This window comes from Nuphar pumila, chromosome 9 (assembly GCF_984573655.1).
Source record: "Nuphar pumila chromosome 9, dmNupPumi1.hap1.1, whole genome shotgun sequence".
In the NCBI taxonomy this organism is placed as follows: Eukaryota; Viridiplantae; Streptophyta; class Magnoliopsida; order Nymphaeales; family Nymphaeaceae; genus Nuphar; species Nuphar pumila.
Genome location: NC_143257.1, coordinates 81110081 through 81120018, shown reverse-complemented (window position 1 = coordinate 81120018; position 9938 = coordinate 81110081).

Here is a 9938-nt window from a genome sequence, read left to right as displayed (position 1 = left end):
TTTCCCATGGAGCAGTGACATTATTCGATCCTATGACCCAAGGTACATTCAAGGTAAATGGGCAAAGACTGAAGCCATTCATTTCAGATGCCTTGCAGGATGGTGAGTGTGAGATAGTACATCTCACGAAGGCATGAGGATTCGACCAGAGGGATGTATCATATGTACTTTATTTATTTTTCATTTCAGAGTTTTTTATTTATTTAGTATTTCATTTCACATGTGCTAACTTGTGTTTTGATGTATGCAGGATGAACTTAACATTTAGTGTATCAATTACCAGGTACAGAGAAGAGCTTTCAAAGAATTCAAGGATCAGATGAAAATCAACTTTAGAAGCTCAGAGCAAATCAGGTTGTATCTATCCTTTCTCCCATATTTTTGTTAGTGTCTTTTAGTGTGCATTTGCATTACATTTTTATTCATTTTGTATGCCACTAGGGACAGTGTCATTCAAGCATGGGGGGGTGGTTTAGATGCATGCACACAAAAATTTCAAAATTTTTTGTATGACTGGTAATCTAAGTAGGCATTTGAGAATAAGTTGTAGCATATATGATTATTTTTGGCATAATCTAACAGTTTGTAAATTTTTAAGCCCAATAAAAAAAAAAAAAATTCTGAACTGAGTCAAATAGAGTAGTTATTCATGAGAAAATTCAAAGAAAAGATAGTATTTGATTGTTAGAAAATTTTGAATCACTTTAGTATAAGTATGCACAGTATGTTTTCTAAAAGAAATAAGCAATGGAAAGATGTGTTTGAAAAATGAGTTAAAAGAATAGAGCTACGTTTAGTTGTTGATGTCTTCGTGAATCCTAGTAGTGGAACTCAGACACGAGATGAAGTGTTTGAGTATCTTAACGAAAAGGATAACGAAGGAGATCGTCTTCTTGTCTAAGTCGATATCTGTGGCCTTTGTAGTTCGAGTAAGTAGAATTTGAAGGGTGTTTTACACCTGGTGCCCCAAAGCCAGCTGGTTTGGGAGCCACCGGTTCGAAAGCTTGTTACATGGACTGCATAAAAAGCCTAAGAGATAGAGACATTGCATAGGACGGGAGGAAGACTATACGTAAACTATTAGAATAGAAGGTCTAGTGACTCGAGCAATTAAGTCTGAGGGATACTTTGTATCTAGTGCCCTAAGGCCGACCGGCTTGGGAGTCACTGACCCAAAGCTCGCTACACGGGTCACGAAAACTGACTATTCGAAATAGTGCTCATATGAGAAGAATGCGCAAGAGATCAAAAGTTAAAAAAAATAAATAAATAAAAGAGTGAAAATGAAAGAAAAAGAATGTGCTGAATGAAAAAAATTTCATTGCTTAGGCATATATGTGTATTACTGTGCAGAAAATATACAAGTGAGAATAAATGAGTAAAACATGAGAATACTTGACTTTCAGAGAAAAATCATGAACTAGCTACAATATTAGAAAAGTGAAGGAAAAGAATTTTTACTGTGGCGGCATGAGATTTTTAAACTCGTATTGAGAATGTCAATTACATGAAATATTTGTTACAACTGCATTCTTAAGAGCCTAATATTTTTGAAAAATCATCCTCGCATTTCATTGATGTTTGTGGGTAGCATCTCTGCAAACCCTCACGAGACCTTACTCGTCCACTAGTGTAAGCTAGGGGTTTAAAGGGCTTGTTGCATACGCTAAATGCAACCGTGATTTCTACGAAAGTGAGTTAGTATTATGCATTCATGCTTAGCATTTCTTTTCTTCGTTGCATATCATAATTAGGGTTTGTTAAGGGACTAACAAACATTCAAGCATGGGGGTATTTGATGATGCATGAAATGCACATCATGTAAACAAGTTTTTCATGCATTTTGTATCAAGTTTAAGGTTTTAAACCCATGTTTAGATGTGTTTTGATAGTAAGGGGCTATGGTTCGAATTTCAGAAAAATCAGAGTTAAAATGAGAGAGTTATGGCTATTTCAGTGTTTGGGCACGGATTTTGAGGTGGATCGGATCCATATCCGACCCAATTAGGTCAATTGGACCTTGGATCAACTCTTAGAAAGCCCAAAACCCAACCCACACGCCTATCCATATCCATTTCAAAAAGTTTTTCTGAAAACCCCCTAGAAAGAGGCGCCTAGAAAATATATTTTTTATAACAGTGTTTTTGCAAATTCCAAAAAGTATAAATATACTTTTTAGAGAAGCCCTAGGCGTCTTTGGCTGTGTTTGGACGCCCCTTGCAGTGAATCTACTCCAGCACTCCTTCCTCTCCATCTCCCCCACGTGTTGGCCATTGAAGACCGGTCTATGCTTGATTTTCAAGCATATTTTCGATCTTTCTTTTGTTTCTTTTCATTTCTTTCTTGTTCCTTGCTGTCTTTTCACCACTTTTCTGTATTTTTGCAGGTGTAGCAGAGGTGGAGACCATTAACCTTGGGCGGGAGTGCGCAACACACCACCAAGGTGAGCCGGCCCTACCTCCATCCGGCTTTCTACACCCTCCGATCGAGAATCGGCTCACATTCCATCGTCGGTGGATCTCCAACGTGTAGCAGCTGCAAAGGTGCCGTTTTTGGTGAAAGTACAGCATTCTCGAACTGCGTAGGACGTCCATCTCCAGCCACGGTCCTCTCTTCTTCATCCCCCCGGTCGTCGGATCTTCCAAAAGGTAGGTCTTCTTCTTCCTTCTCTTTTAGCTAAAACCGAAGTGTGTGTGGTTTTCTTTTTCTTATTTTCTGAGTGTTTCTTGTTTTTCTTTTCGTTTCAACCTTAGATTAGATTTCGTGCATAGGCCAGCACGTTAGATTAGGTTTATTTATTTGCTTGATTCATTGAAATCGTTTTTTTTAGACTTTTCATTCTTTTCATTAAAATCGGCTAGATCTTCATCTAGCCGATTCTTCAAATTTCTCATAGGCGTTCTTGGGGCTGTTTTACAGAAAATCCAATAAAAAAGTTGTTCATTTTGATTCACCTTAGTCGGTTTTGTGTGGGTTGCATTTGATTTTAATTGAAAAGAAAAATTCAAAAAAAAAAATCGGCTAGACTTATTCTAGCCGATTCTTGATTTTTACAAAAATATTTTTCTTTGTTCTGATTTTTTTTATGTCCAGCGTGTGTATTGAGTTGTTTTGCTGATAATCCATTTATAAAAGTTCAGTTTAATTCATTTTATTCGTGGGTTGTGCTTGTTTTTGTTTGTTTTCATTTTTGAAAAAAAAAAAATCGGCTAGAGATATTCTAGCCGATCTTTACATTTTCATTAAAAGTGTGTTTGGGTTGGTAAAACGTGTGGTTTACTGTGTGTTTAGTATGTTAACAGTAGCATAAACGTGTGTTAGTCATTTCATTGTTTTAGGATTGATTTAACTAATTGTTTTAATCATTTTTCGTTTTTGTGTTGAGTCTATAGAAGAAAATTACAAAAATCAAGTTTTCTTTTTCTCTCATGTTTTTAATTCCAGCATAGTGTTGTTCTTGTTAGCCTTTGTGTAATTAGGAGTCCTTTGTATTATTTTCTAATTTAGTTTTATCAAAATAGTGGTTATTTAGTTTTATTGTTTTTTGTTAATTTATAATTTTATTTTTTTTATTTTCGTGTGGTTCTTCTTCTTCCCCAAGGTGGGGCGGCAGCCATTAGAGCTCTCCTTGAGCTCTTGGTCGATTTTTTTAGAAAGTCTTAATTGTCATTAGTTGAGTTAGGAAGGTGTCTAGGTTCAATGTATTAGGTCTTTCTTTTCTAGCCGTTTTTAGGGGTTAATTAAGTAGGTTTTGAGAATTAGGTTAGCATTAAACTCTTAGGAAATCGTTTTTCCCTTTAATTCCTTTTATTCCCTAGGTAGCTTTAATTCTTATTTTTTTTATGGGGCTTAAAAATTTATAAACTGTTAGATTATGCCAAAAATAATCATATATGCTACAACTTATTCTCAAATGCCTACTTAGATTACCAGTCATACAAAAAATTTTGAAATTTTTTTGTGCATGCATCTAAACCACCCCCCCATGCTTGAATGACACTGTCCCTAGTGGCATACAAAATGAATAAAAATGTAATGCAAATGCACACTAAAAGACACTAACAAAAATATGGGAGAAAGGATAGATACAACCTGATTTGCTCTGAGCTTCTGAAGTTGATTTTCATCTGATCCTTGAATTCTTTAAAAGCTCTTCTCTGTACCTGGTAATTGATACACTAAATGTTAAGTTCATCCTGCATACATCAAAACACAAGTTAGCACATGTGAAATGAAATACTAAATAAATAAAAAACTCTGAAATGAAAAATAAATAAAGTACATATGATACATCCCTCTGGTCGAATCCTCATGCCTTCGTGAGATGTACTATCTCACACTCACCATCCTGCAAGGCATCTGAAATGAATGGCTTCAGTCTTTGCCCATTTACCTTGAATGTACCTTGGGTCATAGGATCGAATAATGTCACTGCTCCATGGGGAAATACTTCTTTCACAATGTACGGACCTGTCCATCTCGATCTTAACTTCCTTGGGAATAAATGTAAACGAGAATTGTATAGCCACACTTTCTGATCTGGCTCAAACACTTTTCTGACAATATGCTTATCATGAAATGCTTTTGTGCGAGCTTTGTATAATTTGGCATTCTCATATGCATCATTCCTGAGTTCCTCTAATTCTGAGAGCTGCAGTGCTCTCTCTTTGCCAGCCTGGGTAAGGTCAAAATTCAATTTCTTGATAGCCCAGTACGCTCTATGCTCTAGCTCGACAGGAAGATGGCATGATTTCCCGAATACAAGGCGATATGGGGACATGCCAATGGGAGTCTTAAATGCAGTTCTATATGCCCAAAGTGCATCATCTAAGCACTGAGACCAATCCTTGCGGTCCGGACGAACTGTCTTTTCTAAAATTCGCTTAATCTCCCTATTGGACACTTCAACCTGTCCACTAGTCTGCGGATGATATGGAGTGGTGAATCTATGATTGACAGAATATCTTCTCAGAAGAGAAGCTATCTGTACATTCCTAAAATGCTTGCCACCATCGCTAATCATCGCTCGTAGCACCCCAAAACGACTGAAAATGTTGTGCTTAATGAACTTAAGCACTACTCTGTGATCATTGGTCTTGGTTGCCACAGCCTCGACCCACTTGGACACATAATCAACCGCCACCAGAATGTATAAATTTCCGAATGAAGGCGGAAATGGTCCCATGAAATCAATGCCCCAAACATCAAAAATCTCGACTATCAAAATCGAAAGCAAGGGCATCATGTCCCTCTTGGACATGTTTCCAATCTGCTGACATCGCAGGCATCGCCTACAGAACTCATGAGCATCCCTGTGGAGTGTGGGCCAATAAAATCCTGACTGCAAAACCTTTGCAACCGTCTTCCTACTACTAAAATGCCCTCCACAGGCTAATGAATGGGAAAAATTCAGAATGGACTGGTACTCCTCCTCCGGAACACATCTCCTAATGATCTGGTATGCACAGTATTTGAACAACTCCGGTTCATCCCAATAATAGTGCCTCACCTGAGATAGGAATCTCTCACGCTCATTCTTGTTCCAATGTGATGTCTTCTTTTAAATCATTATAATTTTGAAAAGATTTTTATATGAAAAACATGTGAAAACCAGACATCAAATAATAAAAACCGGTTCTCACTAGTGGATGAGACCGGGTCAAACTCAGGGAACGGAAATATATCGTATTCAAGTACACAATTCTAAACTATTCTTTATTGCCAAATTATTGAAATGTAAAAATGTTCAGAAAAGGTAAAAACAACTAACTATTACAACAAATGAATACCCTTCGCAGAGGGCGTAAAGTGCAATATTTACAAACCCAATTAAATTCCTAAATCTAAACTAAAAAGTAAAAATTCTTCTATTCTTGCACTTCGTGTGTCGTGTAGTCACTTTCACTCCACTTCGGTGCGATCCTGCACAAGTCAAAATGACACGAGCAGTACAAGAGAAAGAAATAGAAAATATACTAAACAGAACATACTGAGTAAATGCTAAAAATTATGAAAGAATTCTATTTGACAAGTAAAGCTCTATTAATTTTGAATTATTTCAAGTCAATTAAGTAGTCTATTTGCAAGATGTTGAATCAGGCACATGCTAACAAATCAAATGCTACTAATCTAAATTGCCAACACTAATATAATGATCTAATACTAAACACCTAAGTAACTATATGCTAACTATTTACAACTCACTAATTTGATGGTAATTATTTCAATTAACTAACAGCTTAACTAGTTACCTAACTAACATCTAAAATTACTACTCAAAACAATACAAATCAGTGAAAATCAGTAACCGCAGTAGTTAAAGATCAACAATCAATGAATTACATTGACTCAATCAACTGAAAATCACACCAGAAATCCAATTTATTCCAGAAAATAGTAACATTGATAGAAATATTAGCTCAGCACTTAACTGGATCCATGTATCCAATTTAACTGATCCACAACATAACCGATATCCGAATGATCAAATTCTTTCCAAAAACTGATGAAAATCAATCAAATGCAATGATAATCCTTCACACAACCAACTTCTGTTGTAGAACACACCAGAATGCCATTACACTGTGACTATGAAGTGACAATCAACTTTGAGGTGCTACTCTAGCAGATTGGAGCAGATTCGGACCTCAATCACATGAATTCCGGCGGATAAAAAAGCATCTTCTGTGAACCAAATCAGACATTGGCTTTCACAGAAATGAATAGCCCGATGTTACCGATAATCAATCGATTGAAATCATCTATTCAATCCAGAAATCAAACAATCCAACCATTCCACGGTGAAACAGATTTTCACAGTGAAGAGAAAAAAAATTCCGGCAAAGCAGAGTGGATTCCGGCAGAGATTCAGCCGATTACTGAAATTACTTTGATCAGTAATCCGATATTCTCAATTTGAAGATCAACAATGTAAATCAGGAATCACTTGGAGATATTTGATCCAGACATCTAATCGTTCACACTTAAATAATCAAGCACCGGAAAACTCATTCAAGCTGGACTTCATTTGCCGGAAATCAGATTTCAATTAATACGATCAACAGAATTTTGAACTCAATTTATCTACTTCTGATATTGATTCAGATAATCAATATACAGAAATTCCTTCAGCAGATTCCGATCAAGATTTTTGATCAAGAATTAATGCAAGCATTTACTACAATTATTCTCAGAACAAATATTCCGGCAGATCTCTGTTGATCACCGGAAATCTTTTGCAGATATTATTTTTTTTTCTTTTTATGTCTTTCCTTTTTTTATCTTTTCCACATTAAAATTCAGACATTATGAAAATTAAAATTCAGAAAGAAGAAGAAGAAGTAGACTCAGCACTCACTGTGAACCTGAGGGGTTTGGGGAAAGAAGCTGGCCTCCACCGTCAACGCCATCGCCGTTGAAGAAGCACCTCCACCGGAAACAGGGAAGAAGAGAAAATCAAGGGAGAAGGAGAAGAAGGAGGTAAGGAAACAAGGTGGAGGGAAAAGAGGGGTTAGGAGAAGAGGGCTCTGGCGCAAAAGATGAAGATGGGGAAAATTTTCCCTTTCGTTGGGTTTTTAACATCAAGCAAACCGGTTTGAACCGGTTTGCTACTGTTTGTTTTTTCAATTTTAAAAAAATTCCAAACCGGTTCAACCGGTTTGCAACAGATTTATTTTCAAAACACTCAAACCGTGAAACCGAGTTTGTTTTATTATTCTCAAAAAAATTTAAAAACTGTTTTACAGAATTTTATTTGCTAAAAACCTCAAAACTCAACTAAACTAAAGACTACTTCTTAAAAATATTTACACTAAACCTCATTTCAACTTATTTTATAATTTTTTATTATTATTATTTTTTTTTTTTAAAACTAACTAACTAGATTCTCAACTCTAATTTTTATTTTTATTTTTAGGAACTCACAATGACAAACATTAAAATATTCATTAAATTGCAAAATAACACTAATTTTCAAGCATTTTCTCTTTTTAAATCATTTTAGCACATTTACTCAAAAACTAACATAAAATTGGGTTTTTGAAACATTATTTCATAAAATCATGCATATTTAAATGTTAATAAACCCTAAATTATATGCATGATCAAATACCCCCATGCTTATGTTTTGCTAGTCCTCGAGCAAACTAGAAAAATGCAAGAAATCAAACTATCACCTAACTCACTTTCGTAGGAATCACGGTTGCATTTAGCTCATGCAACAAGCCCTTTCAACCCCTGGGTTACCCCAGTGGACGAGTAAGGTCTCGTGAGGGTTTGCAGTGATGCTACCCACAAACATCTCTGTCATGTATGCATAATATTACACATCCTCACAATCAGTAGATAATTAAAAACTTTATTTTCACAAATATTTCCTGTTATTTTAAAATCACAATATAATTAGAGTCTTTTATGCACCACCACAGAAAAGAATTTCTTTCACTTTTCTAAAATATCACAATTTATATTTTATTCTTAGAAAATCCAATAAAAACATATTATTATTTACTTATCCTCACTCATATGTTTTCTGCACAGGTTTTCTCAATCACACTTCCAAGCATTGAACTTTTCTTTCTTTTTAAGCTCTTTTCTCTCTTTTTTTTTCTTTTCACATTTTTTTTCTTTTTGCGCACTTATTTTTCTCATATAGCTTGCGTGTGGTCTGCTTTTATGCCTTGTGCAATGTCAATATCTTCTATACTTTTTTCAATACATATCAAAAGATATCAACTAAGACATAAAAGTGACTTCCTTCATTCACCCTTATAACATGAGAGTCAAACATTTCAACTTGTATCTGTTCTCAGTTACTTAGGATCACGAAGTTTTCCACTCTCCTTTTTGAAATGGAATTAAAAGTTTCAACTTACATCTAAGTTCCATCTACTAAGAATTGTGGAATTATCCAAACAACCTAACGCATGCTTTTCTCACTTTTTGAGCTCATTTTTATGCTTTTGTTCATTTGCTTAGTTTTTCAAAAATAAAACTGTGCATATTCATATTTATGATTCAAAATAAACTCTAACATGTATCTATCATCATTTCCTCGAAATCCACATAAACAACCATAATTTTTAGATCTATGTCAGAAAAAATTTTCGTGGGGCTTAAAAATCCTCTAAAAACATCAGATTTGAAATAACATTCATATAAGTTCAAACTCTTTCTTTAAAAATCTACTTCTTATGATAGATGTGTAAACATGTGCAAGAACGTAAACAGAAATATCAAGGTGTACATTCTACACCCTCCCCCATGCTTATATGACACTGTCCTAGTGGCACTCCCCCATGCTTGAATGAAACTAAGTGAATGCACATGAGAGAAATAAATGAGGGAAAAGAGTAGAATGACCTGACATGAATTAAAATTGCACGTTCTATGAATGTAATGAATGCAATGTACACATGACAAAACATGAAAACCATGAATGAAACACAAAGAACATGAAAAACTCATGAAAAAGTAAAAATAAAATCTATAAATTCTAAACAATTCTAATAATATACAAGATATGGGTTGCCTCCCATAAAGCGCTAAGTTTCACGTCCCCAGCCAGACGGATCCCTGGAAAAATCCTTCATCGTCCATGAGATCAATGGACATGAAGTCAGACTCAATCGGGCTCTCTATGAAAAATAATGTCATCAGTGACATTGCGCACTATGTTCCCGTCCTGTCTTCCTCTAAATGGCTCAAAGTGCTCGATCCAACTTAACTCACCTATCTGATTTTCACGTAATTCTAAATGATCTTCATCTAATGATTCCTTATCCTCCTCATTAGGTGAATTACTCAATAACCAAGCATATTCTGCTTCTACGAGGTCTTGAATGACATCAACCTCGAAAGAAGCCTCCTCAACAGCAGGCCCCATAGCAGCATGAAAAATGTTTAGCCGTATCTTCCTATTTCCGAATGACACATCCATC